Source organism: Schistocerca serialis, chromosome 1, assembly GCF_023864345.2.
Source record: "Schistocerca serialis cubense isolate TAMUIC-IGC-003099 chromosome 1, iqSchSeri2.2, whole genome shotgun sequence".
Taxonomy (NCBI): domain Eukaryota; kingdom Metazoa; phylum Arthropoda; class Insecta; order Orthoptera; family Acrididae; genus Schistocerca; species Schistocerca serialis.
Window position 1 is genome coordinate 17,431,565 of NC_064638.1, and position 21,718 is coordinate 17,453,282.

General features: G+C 44.3%; 1 protein-coding gene across 5 annotated transcripts in view; it reads right to left on the reverse strand.

Annotated features, from left to right (window-relative positions):
• Positions 1–21,718, reverse strand: part of LOC126460492 (NAD(+) hydrolase sarm1-like) — a 1,203,839-nt gene that overhangs the window by 716,954 nt on the left and 465,167 nt on the right. The window lies entirely within an intron of this gene.

Consider the following 21,718-nt stretch of genomic DNA (forward strand, 5'->3'; position numbering starts at 1 on the left):
GCACTCTCTCCCAGCCTGCACTTGCGAGAATAGGTACGCAGCTGCCACGTTGGCGTGCAATGTCCCGGCCAGCGTATCCACAACGCTCTTGGTATGAACACGAGGTCGGAAAATTACGTGTAGTTACGTTGACATTGATATCATAACCTTATTCCTTGCGTGATCTGAAAAAAGTAATCTATTTAATTACTTCTTTTTGATGGATTTTGCAAGATCTGCATCTTCTGAAACAGCAGAGAATGATGAGAAAGAGAAATCTAAACCTCACGAAATGAATTTTATGAAAAGCAGTATAACCTTTGCTACATAACTGACATTGATTCGAATTTTCTGTCATGACATCCTGCCTCTGCAGCACAGAACCCTTTTCCCATACACTTCTAGATGGTGGAGGGTGGCAGAGCCGGCCGGAGTGGCCGAGCGGTTCTAGGCGCTACAGACTGGAACTGCGCGACCGCTACGGTCGCAGGTTCGAATCCTGCCTCGGGCATGGATGTGTTCTAAGTTCTAGGGGACTGATGACCTCAGAAGTTAAGTCTCATAGTGCGCAGACCCATTTCAACCATTTTTGAGGGTGGCAGAGATAGGGGTGGGAGGGTAGAGCAGGGATATTTCTCAGAGGGAAGGGGTTAATTAATTTATCATTTTAATTAATTAGTCAATTAATTTTATATGGAAGGTTTTCTTGCACTGGCGATGGGGTTATCCAGATGGGGCAGGGGGAGGTAGGTGGAGGGGGAGGGATTTCTCAGGATGACAGATTATCCCCAGAGCTCAGAAATCAACCCCCAATGGGTCATAAACCAATTAACGAATTACAATTTATTAAGGGGGACGAGAGAGGCTCAAAAAGCAATCAAGTTTGTCCATGAATGTATGCTTGCCCCTGATGTTTGCAACCTGTCATAACAAAATGCCCCAGTACACAGGTTAGCCTACTGCTCACAGTCTATACTCTGCAGGGTAAAGTCGTCTCTAACTGGTGTTGTACTATTTACGTGCTATTGACCACAGAATTTCTTTGATTGAGTGTAGAACTGTCACAGCAGAATTGGGTGGTCAGTCAAAACTTCCAACAATTAACTTGGTTTCACCCAAACCTGTTATACACGACCAGACAACTTCCATGTTACGCTCAACTTTGACATGATTAGAGAGAGTATTTTTGTTAACAGCAATAAACACGACCCCTCCTGCAGCCTGTAATCTATCTTCCGATATACGTTCCACGACTCGCTAAATCTCTCGGCGCTTTCCACTTCTGGTTTCAGCCAGCTCTCAGTCCCAAGAATAATTTGAGCGCGAGAATTTTCATGGACGGCAATAACTTCGCCAACTTTATTACGAATATTTAGACACTTTACTGACAAAATTATGACAATCGAAGCGCCTTTATTCTGAATGCCGTTTGACTTCCCTTGTTGCATATGGACTGGCGACTGTTCATCACAGCATCTCAAACTATTGCCGAGCCTAGAAAGCTTTCAGGTGCAATCCACAACTACTCTGCAACTCGAGTAGCTGCTTCCTTTGTGTAGTGCACCCCTTACCTATCAAGGCGAGTCCTACAAAAACAGAGCTGGCTAAGCATTTGGATGAGACTCTCCACTCGGCTCCAAACCAGTGGACCTCGACCAACTCTGGGAACAATGTTGCAGATTGCGAGCTCTGCTTGCACCCCACACCTCCGCCAGTGAGGTGGCCTCTGACACCGTGTGACAGCCATCGTTGGTGCTGACGTGGGCATCGTACCCTGCACTCTCAACAGCCACAGGCGAGGTCACCTCCGCATCTCGGATGAGGCCCCCCACCAGACATACAAGTGCAAATTTTCGTTCTTTCTAGCCCTGAATCTGTCTGTATAAGGGGCTAGATAACGCGCCTAACATTGGAGCTCCCAGTAACAGGTAAACTCCTCCCCCCCCCCCCCCCATGTGCCTGCCGAGATCCTAATTTTGCCCCCTGCTCCTTTTGTCCACTCATCATTCTTGTCCTGTAAGCAATAGTGAAATGATCATTACGAAGAGCCAGCAAGAGAAATGACTGGTCTGTGGACGCAATAAAATGAAGACTGAAATTATTTGTCCACCCACTATTGTTATTGTCATTATTATTAACGGATCCTATGTCATACCACTATGTTTTGTTGTTTTACCCAACAGCACATGTCCCTGATGCTACACTTGCAGAAATGGTGAATCAGGGTACGCAGGTGTTCAATTTACCATTGTTTCCACCACCTTGGCAGCCCACTACTGGCCTTCCACATCCTCGCAACATACTGTTATTCGACAGTCCTATAATTCGTCAGCTATTAAGTCTTAACGTATGAAACTAGGTCACGTGCTTGAGAGCGACATCATGTATCAATTAAAGTGGAGACTATACAACGTCTTAAGAATGGAGTGTAGTATTCGTGGTGCGAATAGGACTATCCATGCAGTACGGTGGTCTATGTTGTTGTTGTGGTCTTCAATACTGAGACTGGTTTGATGCAGCTCTCCATGCTACTCTATCCTGTGAAAGCTTCTTCATCTCCCAGTACCTACTGCAGCCTACACCCTTCTGAATCTGCTTAGTGTATTCATCTCTTGGTCTCCCTCTACGATTTTTACCCTCCACGCTGCCCTCCAGTACTAAATTGGTGATCCCTTGATGAATCAGAACATGTCCTACCAACCGATCCCTTTTTCTAGTCAAGTTGTGCCACAAAGTCCTCTTCTCCCCAATTCTATTCAATACCTCCTCATTAGTTATGTGATCTGCCCATCTAATCTTCAGCATTCTTCTGTAGCACCACATTTCGAAAGCTTCTATTCTCTTCTTGTCTAAACAACTTATCATCCATGTTTCATTTCCATACATGGCTACACTCCATACAAATACTTTCAGAAACGACTTACTGACACTTAAATCTATAATCTATACCAACAAATTTCTCTTCTTCAGAAATGCTTTCCTTGTCATTGCCATTCTACATTTTATATCCTCTCTACTTCGACCATCATCAGTTATTTTGCTCCACAAATAGCAAAACTCCTTTACTACTTTAAGTGTCTCATTTCCTAATCTAATTCCCTCAACATCACCCGAATTAATTCAACTATATTCCACTATCCCCGATTTGCTTTTGTTGATGTTCATCTTCTACCCTCCTTTCAAGAGACTGTCCAACCCGTTCAACTGCTCTTCCAAGCCCTTTGCTGTCTCTGAGAGAATTACAATGTCATCGGCGAACTTCAAAGTTGTTATTTCTTCTCCATGGATTTTAATACCTACTCCGAACTTTTCTTTTGTTTCCTTTACTGCTTTCTCAATATACAGATTGAATAGCTTCGGGGGGAGGCTACAACCCTGTCTGATTCCCTTCCCAACCACTGCTTCCCTTTCATGCCCCTCGACTCTTACAACTGCCATCTGGTTTCTGTACAAATTGTAAATAGCCTTTCGCTCCCTGTATTTTACCCCTGCCACCTTCAGAGTTTGAAAGAGCTAGAAACGTAGGTTTGCCTTTCCTGTTTTCTAAGATAAGTTGTATGGTCAGTATTGCCTCACGTGTTCCAACATTTCTACGGAATCCAAACCGATCTTCCCCGAGGTTGGCTTCTACCAGTTTTTCCATTTGTCTGTAAATAATTCGTGTTGGTATTTTCAGCCGTGGCTTATTAAACTGATAGTTCGGCAATTTTCACATCTGTCAACACCTGCTTTCTGTGGGATTGGAATTATTATATACTTCTTGAAGTCCGAGGGAATTTCGCCTCTCTCATACATCTTGCTCACCAGATGGTAGAGTTTTGTCAGGACTGGCTCTCCCAAGGCTGTCAGTAGTTCTATTGGAATCTTGTCTACTCCCGGAGCCTTGTTTTGACTCAGGTCTTTCAACGCTCTGTCAAACTCTTCACGCAGTATCATATCTCCCATTTCATCTTCATCTACATTCTCTTCCATTTCCATAATATTGTCCTCAAGTACATCTCCCTTGTATAGACTCTCTACATACTCCTTCCCCTTTCTGCTTTCCCTTCTTTGCTTCGAACTGGGTTTCCATCTGAGCTCTTGATATTCATACAAGTGGTTCTCTTTTCTCCAAAGGTCTCTTTTATTTTCCTGTAGGCAGTATCTATCTTACCCCTAGTGAGATAAGCCTCTACATCCTTACATTTGTCCTCTAGCCATCCCTGCTTAGCCATTTTGTGCTTCCTATCGATCTCATTTTTGAGACGTTTGTATTCCTATTTTCCTGCTTCATTTACTGCATTTCTATATTTTCTCCTTTCATAAATTAAATTCAATGTTTCTTCTGTTACCGAAGGAGTTCTACTAGCCCTCGTCTTTTTACCTACTTGATCCTCTTCTGCCTTCACTACTTCATCCCTCAAAGCTACCCATTCTTCTTCTACTGTATTTCTTTCCGCCATTCCTGTCAATTGTTCCCTTATGCTCTACCTGAAACTCTGTACAACCTCTGGTTCTTTCAGTTTATCCAGGCCCCATCTCCTTAAATTCCCACCTTTTCGCAGTTTCCTCAATTTTAATCTACAATTCATAACCAATAGATTGTGCTCAGAGTCCACATCTGCACCTGGAAATGACTTACAATTTCAAACCTGGTTCCTAAATCTCTGTCTTACCATTATATAATCTATCTGAAACCTTCTAGTATCTCCAGGGTTCTTCCATGTATACAACCTTCTTTCATGATTCTTGAACCAAGGGTTAGCTATGATTAAGTTATGCTCTGTGCAAAATTCTACCAGGCGGCTTCCTCTTTCATTTCTTACCCCCAATCCATATTCACCTACTACGTTTCCTTCTCTTCCTTTTCCCACTGTCGAATTCCAGTCACCCATGACTATTGAATTTTCGTCTCCCTTCACTACCTGAATAATTTCTTATATCTCATCATACATTTCATCAATTTCTTCATCATCTGCAGAACTAGTTGGTATATAAACTTGTACTACTGTAGTAGGCGTGGGCTTCGTGTCTATCTTGGCCACAATAATGCGTTCACTATGCTGTTTGTACTAGCTTACTCGCTCTCGTATTTTTTTATTCATTGTCAAACCTACTCCTGCATTACCCCTATTTGATTATGTATTTATAACCCTGTTTTCACCTGACCAAAAGTCTTGTTCCTCCTGCCACCGAACTTCACTAATTCCCACTATATCTAACTTTAAGCTGGCGGTCTATGTTATGAGGAAAAAGACGAATGAGATCAATTCGTTACACTCCTATGAACCTCCATATGTTTGAAGCAGTGCAGGAATTTACTTTAGGAGACAGGTGCATTTATATCAATCACTTAGGTGTCGTCTTTTAGAACAACGTACAAATACCTGTATTAATCCAGTGTCAAAATCTACACTTGTCATTCGCACAGCACCTGCAGAAGTGGGATATATGGACAAAATACAGTTTGGTAGGCTACACTGAGAGGAAAATGACGAATGAGAACAATCCGTTACACTCCTATCAACTTCCATATGTTTGAGGCAGTGCAGGAATTAACTTTAGGAGACAGGTGCATTCATATCAAACACTTAGGTGTCGTCTTTTAGAACAACGTATAAACGCCTGTATTCATCAAGTGTAAAAGTCTACACTTGTAATTCGCACAGCACTTCCAGAAGTGGAGAATATGGACAAAATGCAGTATGGTAGGCTACACTAAGAGGAAAACGACGAATGAGAACAATCCGTTACATGCCTATTGACTTCCATATGTTTGAAGCAGTGCAAGAATTAACTTTAGGAGACAGGTGCACTTATATCAATCTCTTAAGTGTCGTCTTTTAGAACAACGTAGAAATGCCTGTGCTCAACCAGTGTCAAAATCAACACTTGTCATTCGCACAGACTGGGGCAGAACAACGTATCTATGGAAAAGTTAGTGACGTCAGAGAGTCACGTGATGTCTGCTTTGCGCGAGTGTTCAGAGGCAAGTCGAGACAGACCACCCTCGTCTGGTTCGGACAGGTGGGTTTCTGTTCCCCATCCGGCATTGTGGCTTTAGAGCATCTCCAGACCAGCAGCTATAGGACATAAAAAATTCACTCAATCCAGCCGATTTTATCATCTATAGGACAGTATTTCGAATACTAGGAGAATTTTTTAGACATCCAATCTACTGTGTGTCTTTGTTTTCTTTTTTTCTACGATTTGTGTTGGGTTTCGAAATATATTATGAACTTTGAAATATCAGTATGCTTTGAAAAGTGAGGAAACAAGAGATGTACACCACAGAGTCATAGCACCCAGAAATTTTTCTGTCTCTGACAGTGCCTTTAAACAAGTAGCTAAAAGTCTAAAAGTGGTGAGCATCCTAATTAGAGTTGCAGAGAAATTTATTTATTTCAAGTTGTAGGTATAGGGAGGGCAAGATGCAGAATTTGAGTCTGCCTGTTACTAATTTCGAGTGGCACTGTGAATTTTTCTTCCAGCAGAGTAACACCAATTGTTTGACATCGTCAATTTCGAGGTGGATGGTGATTTATGAAAAAACTGCGTGAAATCCATCTCTGCAGATTGTTCAAGTAAGTAATATTCCGCTGTTCTGGCTCCTGTAAATTGTTTAAATAAACAGCATGCCCAAAAACTGTTTGAACAATGTTGCAGTGCCTTAAATTGTAAAATGCAGTGTGGCTAACGATACATTACCCTACTCTCGTAAGATCCACCCAGTCCGATAGTCCAGCTCTGACTGAGCGATTTTTCCCGCCATTTCCAGGGGTGGGCAGGTGGTTGGGGGTAGGAGACGCCAGAGGAGGGGGGGGGGGGGGAGAGGGAGAGCGCAGGTCAGTGTAGCCAGCCCATCTGCTCTACTTTCCCGCTAAAATTTGAATTTCGCACCATTTCTCTGGTTGAGGGTAGGGAGTTTGTGTGACAGGGATTTCCCACTGGGGTGGTGGTGGAAAGGTACACGTGCTGGCTATGGGAAAACTCATGGCACCGTCGTGGAGGTGGAGGTAATTAAATGATCAATTAATTTATTTACATAATTGATTTGATATCAATTTAATATCAAAAGTTGGTCAGTGTCAGCTTTGCCCAACAACTTCTGCTTTCCTCAGCATCTAAAACAGCATACCTCATATGCAGCGGTGAAAGTAGCAGGTAGGTGTGACGTCTCTGGCTACGCCGTTCACTCACCTGAAACATAAGACAAACACTCATCAGAAAGGGCACAGGGGGATGTGAACAGAACACACACACACACACACACACAGGCAGTCTCTCATCTTGGGGAAGGGGCTCACGAGCTGTCTCTTGTACATTAGGTAGAGGAGCTTAAATCGCGGACAAGACCTTTGTCAACGAAAGTATCAGAAGGAAAGGGAGTGAGAGTGTTTAAGATCCTATCGCCGACGAACAGATCACTGACGACGGATCGCGAGCTCGCATTGGGGAGAAAAGAGGAAGAAAGCTGGCCGTGTCCTTTCTAAAGGAATCAACCTAGGATTCCTCTTACAATCAGGATCAGCATAAATCTGGATGGGCGGACGGCGGTTTGTAGACGGTTCCTCTCCAGTGCGAGTCAAGTGCCCTGGACACTGCTACCCGTGTTTTGGTTGAGTGATAGAAGAGTAGTGTATGCTGCGAAACGCGTTCGCCAATAGCCTAGCTGACTCTTTTCGTGGGATACCACTTCTTGCCACTCTCATAGAGAGAATGTATATGACAGCCAAGAATAACAGAGATGAATCCAAGAGACAAGTGACTAGCACCTTTCACATCCCATTTTCCGACTATAGTTAATAAAGTAAGTGATATTTGGCTCGAAACTAAATTCTTGCTGTCCAGCGCGCCTCAAGAGCAACGACCGCCGCCATCACCTGGCCGATGTCTCTTCGTGGGGGCTGGATACACTGGCTGTGGGGGGTGGAGACTTTGACGAGCGAGCACTCCGTGACTCCCGGGCGGAGAGGCCGGCGCCACGTGACCGTTCCAGTTACATTAGCTCCTAACTCTTACATAGCTCAACCGTCAGCCTTTAGATTTGTGGGATTTATCGTTAAACCGAAATTTGACGGATACCTTTTAGTAATCACGTGGATGACTTTTTTGTTCTCTTGTCACGTAAATTGTGATGTTATGTAACTTGTCATGAATAGTATGTTCTTTTAGTGCCTCTTACATAGTACAGAATTTCAAAATGATCATGTACCTTTCACTTAGCAATAATGACAATGATCTGTAGAATTATCCAGGAGTACTGCTTCTACACAATTCTCACTCCACTGCAAAGAGAAGTGGTAGAAATATTAGAGTCAGTGATATTGAGGAACAGTTGAAACCGCTAAAATGTAACGAAGCGACAGCACTCGATGGAATCCCTAACAGATTCAATAGCAGATATCCGTGTGAGTGAGCTTCGTTTTAACCATAATTTATCATAAATCCCTCGAACAAGAAACGGTGCCCACTATTGGAAGAAAACAAAGGCCACACCCAGTCACAAGATGCGAATAAGTAACGAACCATAAAACTAAGGTCCAAAATCTTTGATATCTACTTGTTTTAGAATAAGAGAACATATTCTGAGCGCAAACGTGATACGCTATCTGCTGCATGTCAAACATCGACCATGTGAAACCCAGCTCGCAGTTTTCTCACTGGACTACCTGAAAGCCACGGATTGAGGCAGTCAGGTAGACGAATATCTGAAGAGCGTTTGACGCCGTACCACATCCACGCTTGTTATCAAAAGAGCGATGGTATGGGGTATCAGGCATTTTATATCCTCTCTACTTCGACCATCATCAGTTATTTTGCTCCCCAAATAGCAAAACTACTTTACTACTTCAAGTGTCTCATTTCCTAATCTAATTCCCTCAGCATCACCCGACTTAATTCGACTACATTCCATTATCCTCGCTTTGCTTTTGTTGATGTTCATCTTATATCCGCCTTTCAAGACACTGTCCATTTCGTTCAACTACTCTTCCAAGTCCTTTGCTGTCTCTGACAGAATTACAATGTCATCGGCGAACCTCAACGTTTTTATTTCTTCTCCATGGACTTTAATACCTATTCCAAAGTTTTCTTTTGTTTCCTTCACTGCTTGCTCAATATACAGATTGAATAGCATCGGGGAGAGGCTACAACCCTGTCTCACTCCCTTCCCAACCACTGCTTCCCTTTCATGCCCCTCGACTCTTATAACTGCCATCTGGTTTCTGTACAAATTATAAATAGCCTTTCGCTCCCTGTATTTTACCCCTGCCACCTTTAGAATTTGAAAGAGACTATTCCAGTCAACATTTTCAAAAGCTTTCTCTAAGTCTACAAATGCTAGAAATGTAGGTTTGCCTTTCCTTAATCTATTTTCTAAGATAAGTAGTAGGGTCAGTATTGCCTCACGTGTTCCAACATTTCTGCGGAATCCAAACTGATCTTCGCCGAGGTCGGCTTCTACCAGTTTTTCCATTCTTCTGTAAAGAATTCGTGTTAGTATTTCTTATTAGGGAGTGGTATTGGTCAGCTGGCTGTGAGAAAATGACGTATACTAGTCTGGTATTACACTGGCTGAGTGGTGTGGGGTAGTATGGGAGTATGGGAACTAAGTGACTCGTAATGGTGGTGCAGAGAGGGATACTAGTCGGGCACGAATTTGATTGGCATGTCGCAGAATCCCCCAGTCCAGAAGCCGCACCCAGAAGTACTTAAGGCCCCGGTGCTGGGTGATTATTCCCAGAATGCAGGCTGGTTGCCAGCCAAATACTTTCGTCGACACCGAGGTCCCAGGACGAAACTTGGAAGCAGGCACTAGTGGTGCTGGGCAGGGTGTCAGCGTGAGCAGGCTCAAGAAAGCTGCCGTCTGTGCAGAAGCTGCGCAGGACTTTTGTTTCTTTTGGGCGTCGACCTGTAACTGCTCAAGAAAAAGTTTGTGGTGCATCAGTGCAGTGACTCTTGCTCAAAAAGAAGCGAGTGATGCATCTTTGGAGTGATCCTGGATGTATTTCGTCATCTGAGTTTTCAAAGTGCGGACCATCCTCTCGGCTTCTCCATTAGACCGTGGATGGAAGAGGGGCATTAAATTGTGGTGAATGCCATGCTGGGCACAGAAACCATGAAAGTCCTCGGTACACAACTGTGGACCTTTGTCAGTTACGAGCACTTCTGGCAGGCCTTCAATCGTAAATTTTTTTTCTTAGGCTGTGAAGGCGTTGGTTGTTGACGCGGTGTTGCATTGGACAATGTATAGAAATCTGGAGTAAGCATCAACCATTCTCAAGGACATGGCGTTAAACACTGGCCCGGAAAAAACAATATGCAACTGCTCCCAAGGGCGAGCAAATGGTGCCCCAGACGCAAATGAATGTTGTGAGGCTCCTGCAGGCTTTGGCAGGATGGATATGTTTGGATAAGCCATACAGTCTTCTGGTTCGTGCCTGGCCAGTAAGTGAAACTGCGAGCTAGAAGTTTAGTTTGGGATAAACCAGTGAGCTTGGTGCAGTAGTTGAAGGACGTGCTGACGTAAAGAATAAGGAGTGACTACTCGTGCGTATCCCACGTTGGAAACGAGTAGAATTAATCCAGAATGAGTTTTAATCTGCCAGGAAGTAACATATCGGCGCACACTCCGCTGCAGAGTGAAAACATCTCATTCTGGGAACATCCCCCAGGCTGTGGCTATGCCGTGTCTCCGCAATATCCTTTCTTTCAGGAGTGCTAGTTCTGCTAGGTTTGCAGGAGAGTTTCTGTAAAGTTTGGATGATAGGAGACGATGTACTGGCAGAAGTAAAGCTGTGAGGACGCGGCGTGAGTCGAGCTTGGGTAGCTTAGTTGGTAGATCACTTGCCCGCGAAAGGCAAAGGTCCCGAGTTCGAGTCTCCTTCCGGCACACAGTTTTAATCTGTCAGGAAGTTTCATTTTAGAATTAATCCATTAATCAACATTAGCTGATGGCGGGAATTAAAGAACTGACGGAATGCCGCGGAACCTTGGGAGGTTGTTGTTCAGGCCATCCATGAACTATGTGCCTCAGGACTTGTTGGAGTACCTCGACGTTGCCGGTTTCGTCTGCGATCCAGGAGCTGGTATTGGGATAAGAATCTACAGCATCTTCTGCTTCTCCATCGACGTGAAAACACAGAATTTCTTCTTTATCGAACTCTGGATCACGTCACCATGACAACCTGGAGAGGGTATCGGCGTTGGCATGCTCAGTCGGGTTGCGGAAGTGAATCTCATACTGGCAGCCAGCAAGAAATAAAGTCCAGCGCTGGAGGCGGTGAGCAGTCCTGTCTCGAATTTTTGCTGCTGGATTGAATAAGTGATCAGCGGTTTACGGAAACTTTCTGCCATAAATAAAAACATGGAATACCTTTAATGTGAAGGTGATGGACAGTGTTTCTTCTTCTATTTGGGAGTGCCTGCGTTGGGTGTCGGTCAATGTTTCCGATGCATAGGCTACAGGGTGCTCAGAGCCATCCGTGGCAGGACCACTCAGACGCCAGTATCAGATGCGTCTGTTGCAGGAACTATCTGCTTTGTTGGAGCCGTCAACGACTGAGAAAGCGCGCTCGCAGACTGGCGTCCACTGGAAAGGTACCCTTTTCTGCATAACTGGGACACAGGGTCGGGTTCTGTTGCTGCTGCGGGTAGGAACTTTCGGTAATACGATATCTTCCCCAGAAAATAAAGAAGTTCGATAAGAGTTGTTGGTCTGGGAAGTCGCACGGCGAATGCCCATCCTGGAAATGATGTCGCCGAAGTGCTCAATCTCGAGCTGGAAAAAACCGACATTTTTATTCTTTGCATTCTAGGCCAGCCGCACTTAAGACACCGAGTAAATATTTCAGATTGTGATGGTGTTTCTCCGTGGTTCTCCCTGTTACAATGATGTATAATAGTTAATGGATCCATCTACTTTGAGTACTAATTATTCCAAAAACCGTTAAAAATGGCGGGGGCATTTTCTATAGCAAACATTGGGCATTTAAAACGATAAAGCCCGTGCGGCGTGTTATGTGTAAAAACTGTTGAGATTCAGCATCAAGGGGGAGTTGGACGTATGCATCCGCCAGGTCTATTTTAGAGAAGAAGTTCCCACCTTTTAACTTTGAGAGTAATTCTTCCGGCTTCGGAATAGGATATGTCTCAATCTCTGATGGGGCGTTGAAAGTTACCTTAAAATCTTCACACAGGCGGATCATCCCCTATGGCTTTCGCACTATGACTAATAAGGGTAGCCAATTTTCTAGAAGGAATAGGTCTAGGACTCCAATCCATATCTTCCTTTACTTCGTCTCAGAGAGCTAACGGAACGGCGCGGGCTCGAAAGTACCGAGGCCGTGAACTATGTTTCAGTGCGATGTGCGCCTCAAAATCCTTTGCGGTGTCCAGTTCCGGGGTGAAAACGTTCTCATAATCCTGGCAAAGTATCTCTAGGTCCGAGTACTAAACATCTTCGGATAATAGCAGGTTAACAGAATCGTCTATTGGAAATAAAAATTTCTGAAGAGTCAAGTCCAAATAAGTTCTCAGCAGAATCACTGTCAACGACTAAGAAGGTAATGTTGCGAGTGACATTACGATACGTCGTTGGCTGTTACACTTGGCCACGTGCTGGGATGTATGTTCATTATACGCCATTTCATATTTCTTTGCTTCTTGCAAAGGAGGATCTCCAAGTTTCAAATAGATACCGTAATTCAGTGTGCTAACGATTGCGCCGGTGTCTACTTGTAATTGAACAGGTTTCTCCGCAACTTTCACTTCTACGAAAAGCGTATTCGAGGTCTCTTGATTGGCTATAGTGGCTACCAGATCTGTCGGGCAGGAGGCTGTCTTGTCTGACGGCACAGAAGCTAAATGGCCATTGGCAGGACATTTTTGGCAACAGGCCCATCTGTCAGGACAGTCTTCACGTTGATGTTTTTTTTTAAACAATCTGGATATGACGGCAATCGTTTCGGTACCCAGAACCTGTTTGACCGGTTCGAGCGAGTTGGAGGACGTTGTTGGTTAATGGTAAGGCGTCCTGTGTGTACAGTTGCTACGTTCAAATCGCCACTACCGTGTCCATTGGCTGTTGGCTCGGATGTGATTACATTAAAGGCTGCTATTTCGATATACGACTCCTGTTGCTCGGGTCATTTCGAAGCTTTGTGCTAAGTCGAAAACTTTGCCTAAAGATGGGTCTTCCAGATGAAGTACCTCGTGCTAACTTCAATAGTACACGAGTTATTGCAGGTCAAATTAGCCGATTATTATTGATCGCATCTGGCCACAAGTACTCCACAGTGACACGAAATAACGGTAGCAGCATGCTTATAAATATTATTATTCGTCTATCTCTTTCTTTATAGCCGATATATACTATTCATGAAGAAATTGGTCAAATATTTACTGTATTATAGAAAGCACAGAGACATTCCTTTGATATATGTTTATTTGATTTGTTTATGGATTTAATAATGTGTTTTAGAGCGTGTTTATGGTCCAGCTGTAGAAATATTTATTTAATTTCAAGTTATTTAAATGTATATCCCGTATTTGGTATGTGTTTCAATGTGTTTGTGAGCGTGCATTGGCTTGGAGAAATGGCGGGAGTGCTGTAGCCAATCAAAGTACTCGTTAATGGGGAGACTGGATGGAAGTGGGGGAGGAGTTCTGCCCATGAGCGGGTGCTGGACAGGGAGCAGCGACGGTCGGTCGCAGGAACTACTTGCACAGTGGAGCAGTTTGCGCCTGGTCGTGCGAGGTAGAAATATTTCGTAGGGCCGATTGTGCACTTGTGAGATTCCGTGGCTTCTGCAGTGAAGGCGTAGTGTGCGTTTAGAAGTGAATATCTCGTGAGCTATGTTGTTGTTCCTAACTAATTACGTGATGTAGGAAACTATTGTTTCCCTGTTATTCAACTCATATTTCATTTAATTTCTGGACCATCGAAAATATACGTGTTTGCAGTGATGAACGGCCTTCTTAAAGGTACTACCGTACTCATCATCTAAAGTCGTTAGAAATAGTACCCGCAGATTTTATTTAATTGCAATCTTTCATTTATACATTTCTACGTTACATTCAAAATTCGCAATTGCCCAGTGATAGGAACCATCGACCATTCGATTCATGTGTATATTCCTTTTTTTATACTGTTGACTCAGCAGTATTTGGCTTGTAATGAGGCAATTACGTATCCTAGACCCTAGACAATGAAACCAGCCAAAACCTTTAATATTTCAGTTGAAAGTCCACAATTTCTAAAATTAGACAATACAAGATTACAGTGAAAGCAAGCCACACTTTATCCACAACTGCATATTGACGACAAAGAGACTTTCAGATATCATATCAAATTGACAATTGACGAAGCCTACAGAATTATCCACAGACTAGGAACACTCAACGAAACTCACGACCAATTTCTTATTAAGACGATTAGGATCTACCATATTGCGATACGTGAACCCATCGCATGCTTCGCCGCAAGTGCTTGGGCTCTCAGACGAGGTCAACATAGTGCACTCCTGAGAGTGAACGGAGTCTTCACATCACTACAGGCACATTGCGTTGTCATGGATACCTTAACAATACGTTATAGAGCTGCACATTACTGGATTAAAAGGGGCAGGCTCGATAAAGTCACCGAAATTGCAGGAACCAACATTCTACACAAAACACAAATGAAAGAATGGCCGATTCAAAGACGGCAGAGAGTGTGAGACGCATCCGACAAGGGTCACCGAGTACACTCTTTCTTTCCTGACGTCAGCGAAATATTACAACTGAAACATGTCGACCCAAGCCGTGGGATGGTCCATTTTCTGAAATTCTGTGCGCCATACCCAGTACCCTTAAAACTCATGTGACTACCTAACGATGAAATATGCATTATCGGAGAAACTGGGACACCAGAAAATGTCCCACTGCTAAGCAACTCACTAGCAGAAGTGAGTCCTATACAGATCGAGAGTTACATCATCAGGATAATATATAATCCCGATGACTGGAACAAAATAAATAGCATAGCTGATATTGTACCGAACACACCGCACGAAGATCACAAGCGCCAAAACCCATATGGAAGGAGGCATAGACAAGCACAAACGACACAACTACTGCCCGGGAGGACATAAACACGACCATAGATTCCAAAACTGAGTAAGGAACCAACACACTAAGTGAATATGACTCAGAAGGGATCAACACATAAGGAAAGCAAACCAACAACACATGGCACTGCATGCCATAACACAGTCACAAACAACACAACAGGCAGTAACAATCATAAACAAACAAACACCGACACCACATACTAAGGCTGCAGCAATAAGTTAACGTCGCTTGGGAGAAGAACGATCGAAGAACTTTAATTTCGAGGCTTCTCCTCCCCAATGACACACTACATATTGCTTTAAGTATACTGCATATAAGCCCGAGACAGAAGCATATTCTCTTCTCTATTTCAAGCTACAATCAATTAATTTTATGTATCAAATGTATTTTCTGTATAAAATACGTACAAAACTAAAAATGTGATGTATTAAATTATTGAAGGAATAATGAATTCAAGTGTCAATGAATTATATTCTATTTCTATTAACAAATTTACAACCATAAGTGTATTCCTCATACAAAGCTGAAATTCATATATTCCATGTATCAAATGCTCAGTCAGTATTTAATCTGTATAATATCAAGTGTATGTATCTAAGATGGAGTATACCACATCTACCAACAATTGGCCAAACAAAGAGCTACTGAATATCATGTAGTGTCACGACTTGCAACACTCCCAGTAAGCACACAAACACAATAAACATTCATAAGCAAAACCATTTCAATTGAGAATAACTCGAGGTTCTAACGATACCCTCTCATCTGGAGTAGGTAGAAATAGGCTATCAACCAACAAGCTACTTATACTATATTACACATCCAAATATAGAACATGACTTGCAACTTAAATTCACCCCATTCATTGTGTTATACACACATCGAAAAAAGTTTTGCATCAGCCTGGTTCCCAGAACTCCTGAAAATAAACGTTCACCGTGGATATTGTATCACAGACACGGTCCCATTGACTGCTCAGAGATGTTAGTAAACCCGCTCAAAGATGTAAACAACCACGCATGAGCAACGCCTATTAGACAGAGGGCGTCCGACAGCCGATCAGTTCCAGGCATTCCACCATGCACCATGAAGGAGGTACACGGCATGTGTTTTCTGTAGTTCAACCATGTCTAGACGGTCAATACCGCGGTTCAATCGCGTACGCTTTGTTACTTTGTGCCACGAAGGGCTCTCAGCAAGGGAAGAGTCCAGGCATCTCAGAGTGAACCGAGGCAATGTTGTTAGAAAATGGAGGAGATAAAGAGAGACAGGAACTGTCGATGGCTTGCCTCGCTCAGGCCGCCTAAGGGCTACCACTGCAGTGGATGACGGCTACCTACGGATTATGGCTCGGAGGAACCCTGACAGCAACGCCATCATATTGAATAATGCTCTTCATGCAGCCACAGGACGCCATGTTACGACTCAAACTGTGCGCAATAGGCTGCATGATGCGCAACTTCACTCCTGACGTCCATGGCGAGATCCATCTTTGCGACCACGACACCATGCAACGCGGTAGTCATGAGCCCATCAACATGCCGAATGGACCGCTCAGGATTGGCATCATGTTCTCTTCACCGACGAGTATCGCATATGCCATCAACCAGACAATCATTGGAGACGTGTCTGGAGGCAACCTGGTCAATCTGAACGCCTTAGACACACTGTCCGGCGGGTGCAGCAAGGTAGAGGTTCCCTGCTGTTTTTGGGTGGCATTATGTGGGGCAGAAGTATGCCGCTGGTGGTCCTGGAAAGCGCCGTAATGGTTGTTCGATACGTGAATGCCACCCTCCGACCGACAGTAAACCCATAACGGCAGAATACTGGCGAGGCTTTCGTCTTCATGAACGACAATTCGCGTCTCCATCGTGCACATCTTGTGAATGACTTGCTTCAGGATAACGACATCGCTCGTCTAGAGTTGCCAGCAAGTCCTCCAGACATTAACCCTATCTAACATGTTTATGGACGACGTGACCCACCAACCATTCTGAGGGATTTACATCGAGTCCAATCCGGACCAACAGTGTCTTTATGAACTTGTGGATAGTATGCCACGATGAATACAGGCATGCATAAATGCAAAAGGACGTGCTACAGGGTATTAGCGGTACCGGTGTGTACAGCAATCTGGACCACCACCACTGAAGGTCCCGCTGTATGGTGGTACAACATGCAATGTGTGGATTTCATGAGTAATTAACAGCGCGGAAAGGATGTTTATGTTGATCTCTATTCCAATTTTCTGTACAGGTCCTGAAACTCTCGGAACCAGGGTGATTCAAAACTTTTTCTGATGTGTATATATTTTTTATTTTCCTTTGATATTTGCATTATATAAATTATATTCTCGTCAACTAGGGACAAAGGAATTATATACGCAGAAGTGCCAAAGAAACTGGTTTAGCAATGCGTATTCAAACACAGAGATATGTATACAGGCAGAATACGAGGCTGCGGACGGCGATACCTATATCAGACAACAAGTGTCTGGCGCAGCTGTCAGATTGGTTACTGCTGCTACAATGGCAGGCTATCAACATTGAAGTGAGTTTGACCATGGTGTTATAATCGTCGCACGTGCGACGGGACACAGCATCTCCGAGGTAGCGATGAAGCGGGGATTTTCCATGTATGACCAATTCACGAGTGTACCGTGAACATCAGCAATCCAGCAACACATCGCTGTGGCCGGAAAAAGATCCGGCAGGAAAGGGTCCAACGACGACTGAAGAGAATCGTCCAACGTGACAGAAGTGCAACGCTTCCCCAAATTGGTGCAAATTTCAATGCTGGGCGATCAAGAAGTGTCAGCATGCGAACCATTCAAGGAATCATCATCGATATGGGCTTTCAGTGCCAAAACTCCACTCGTGTACCCTCGATGACTGCACGACACAAGGCTTTACGCCCCGCCTGGCCCGTCAGCACCGACATTGGACTGTTGACTGGAAACATGTTGCCTGGTCGGACGAGTATCGTTTGAAATTGTATAGAGCACGTAGACATGTACGGGTATGGAGACAACCTCATGAATCCATGGACCCAGCATGTGAGCAGGGGACTGTTCAAGCTGTTGGGGACTCTAACAGTGTGGGGCGTGTGCAGCTGGACTGATATGGGACCCCTGAAACGATTAGATCCGACACCCAGAGGTGACACATACGTAAACATCCTGTCTGATCACCTTCATCCATTCGTGTCCAATGTGCATTCCGACGTGAAACACCCTGCTTAACTCCGCAGGACAGAACAGGTAGTTGAAATTGTAGAAAGGTGCCAAAAGGGGGCTGTCAGTTACACTCAAACACATATAACTTGTCCAAACAATACAGCAAAAATGTTTGAACTTAGTTATCGGCTGAATAGTGCACACTATCTTATGCCTTAAGGACACAACCATTTAAATTTAAAAATGGCTGAAAGCCATTAACTTAAAATTCAGACTCAAAACAGAATATTTAGAAGGCAGAAGGCCTTACGTAAGTAAGTTCTATAATTTGACTGAAGGCCCAACAAGTCTAACACTTGGAAAGCAAACAAGTTTAATTTAAAGACGGCTGAAGGCCAATGATTCAAGATCGCAGGTAAAATTAATTAAAAAAAGAAATAGACACAAGGCAGAAGGCCTTATCTTAAGCTGAAGGCGCACACAGTCTGATACTTGAAAGACAAGAACATTAATTTAAAAACGGCTGAAGGCCAATTACTTAAAAAACTAAAATAATTTTTAGTTGCCAGAAGGCCAAAAGCTTTATCCAAAAAAATATTTTAAGTGAGGCTGAAGGCCCAAACAACGCAAGACTTGAGAAGTAAGGAACTTTCAATTTTAAAGCGGCTGAAGGCGCATTATTTAAAACACCAACTAAAAGCATTCAAATTCAAACCATCGGCTGTAAGCCATTAAAATACACAATCAAACACCACTCGCAGTACAGCCAGCAGCGCTCAGAAGTTTCCGGGGGGTGGCTCTGCACTTCAAATATTAACGTTCACTTAGGCGAAACAGGTAGTCGTCCCAACTGTATCTGATCCGCCGGCAACCCAACCAAGAGACAGTCAATGGACCGACCGGCAAGACGACCTGATTTCCACCCTACCAATGCACAAGCAACTCCAAAGCCGAAACGTAAAAGGCGTAGCCGCCCACAAACAAGTATGCATAAGCTGTCAAAACTACACACACGTGTTGGGCAGCGACAATACGGTAAGAAAGGACACTGCCTGAGTTGTATGTCAGCGGCCAGGGCAGGTAACCGGAACGCCATAAGGCAGAAAATTCCGCTGGTACACTTGGACTTCAAATAACCAAAATACAGTTAAACTCCACCGGATGGTGGCCAAACTTTTGCCGACTCGAACACTCGCTGTTACTCACGGGAATACCCCCAAAAGCCAACCATGAAAACCAGTCTGGCTTCAGTAATTAAAATAACCACTCAGCTTTGATGTCCTGGGTCGGTGAACCACGAACCCCGTAGCAATCGCAACAGTTCCCACACACTCCGACACTGCGTAGAGACAGCCAGCGGGCCTGGCCCAATGCACCATGAGGAGATTTCCTAGCTAATCCACACCAACCGACCGACTGCCACACACCCAGTACGCCAACAATATTTAAAATACATTGTCAATCAAATACACACAAACTACACACAGTTTCAGGAACACTTGCACGAAGAACTAGACAATGCCAACAGCAGTCACTGTACAGTAACAGGGACGAACAACGAGTCGGCACACACAGAGCCACCCAAACGCGACCGCCGGCCAAATACACGTCGTCCGGCAACATGACCGACCGACGACCCACCAAAGCCGTCGCTACTCCAGTCACGTGTCTCGGCAACCGTCGGGCGAGTCATGGCAGTCCGGACCTCACCGCTGCCGCACACCGACTGAACTTGTTCCGCGTGCCAACTCAAACACTGTCAGGTCCGAACTAACTGCTGCCACGTTCCAACTGACTGGTCGACACACGACGACCAGGAAGTAACAGCAGTCCAGCAAAGATAATACGGCAGGGCTTATATCAATAAGCGCTGCTGCAGCCATTCACAGGCAGGCAGAGCAGCAACTCAGTGACACAAGTAATTGAAACTGACATAACGAGGTGGCAGTACGGCAAAAACAGGAGGTTAAATAAGAGAAGGCACGAACGGGGGCCACGCACGGCTCGCGACGGACTCGGGCAATTCCAGCAGTACAATGCAACACCCCACACGTCAAAAATTGCTTCAGAGCGTCTTCAGGAACACTCTTCTGAGCTTAAACCCTCCGCTGCGCACCAAACTCCCCAGACACGAACATTATTGAGCATAGCTGGGACGTCTTGCAAACTGCTGTTCAGAAGTGATCTCCACCCCCTCGTACTCGGACAGCCCGGTAGGAGTCACGGTGCCGGTTCCCTCCAGCACTACTGCAGACATTAGTCGAGTCCGTGCCACGTCGTGTTGCAGCGATTTTGCGTGCTCGCAGGGGCCCTACACGATATTAGGCAGCGTTGCAGTTTCTTTTGCTCTAACTGTAGAACCGCTTCACCAATGTTAAGCATTAAAGTCGGTGTAACCTTAAAGAATTTTTTACATATTATGTTCTTTATATTATTCAAAAAAAGCATTAACAACTGCGTACCAAGAAGTCTGTAATAATGAGAAGTCTTTGCTGTTAGATTTAGAAGCATCAAATTCACCTTACATTTTAAGGCGGTGGGTTACTCTGTACTGTTAATGAAATAAATACATACATACATGCATAAATGTCAGGAATACACATGTGAAATCTCATTGGATACCTTTATTTGTGTAGGAGTTATGACCTGCAGTATGAGATCCATTGCGCTGGACACACCATCGGAGTCTTTTTTGCCAGTCCTCTTGCTCACTTTGAAGGTGCTGTGGGTCAACAGAGGAGCAGACCTCCTCAATAACCCGCCAAAGGTGAGCTACATTGTTGATTTTTACCTCATACACAACTGATTTCAAATGAAACCACAGATAAATGTCAAGAGGTGTAAGACCAGAAGACATGGTGGCCTTCCGATGGGCCCCCAACTACCTGTCTCGTGACCACCCAACTATTCATCCAGAAACTGTCTGACTTGAATAACACAGAGCGGAGGCGCACCGTCTTGTTAGAAACACATTTGGCTAATCACCCTGCGGATTCAACAGCGTTGGAATCACATAATCACGGAGCATGTTAACATGCATGTACTTCTCCCATGCAAGATTCCATTAATAAACACCACACTCAACGATTCTTGTGTCCCAAATCCCACACCAGACCATCACTTTCACCACCAGAACATTTACAGTGATCCATCCGTGAGGGGTTTGCATCTGACCAGTAACGATAATTCTTATTGTTTACTTCTCCTTGTACTTAAAAATTAGCTTCTTCGCTGTACACCACCTGCACTATTAAGTTTAGATCGCCATCTGCAAATTACACCTGTCGATCAGGGTCTTCTTGTGAGAGATGATGTTGCAACTTGAACTTGCACAGGTGCCAACACACGTAGGATTGAACATTAACTGACACCAGATATGGTTGACAACCAGCCTGTAGTGTACTTCGCCTCCAGCTTTAATTGTTTTCAGCGCCTCTCCTGTCCTCATACCTCGAATCGTTTTATACCTCT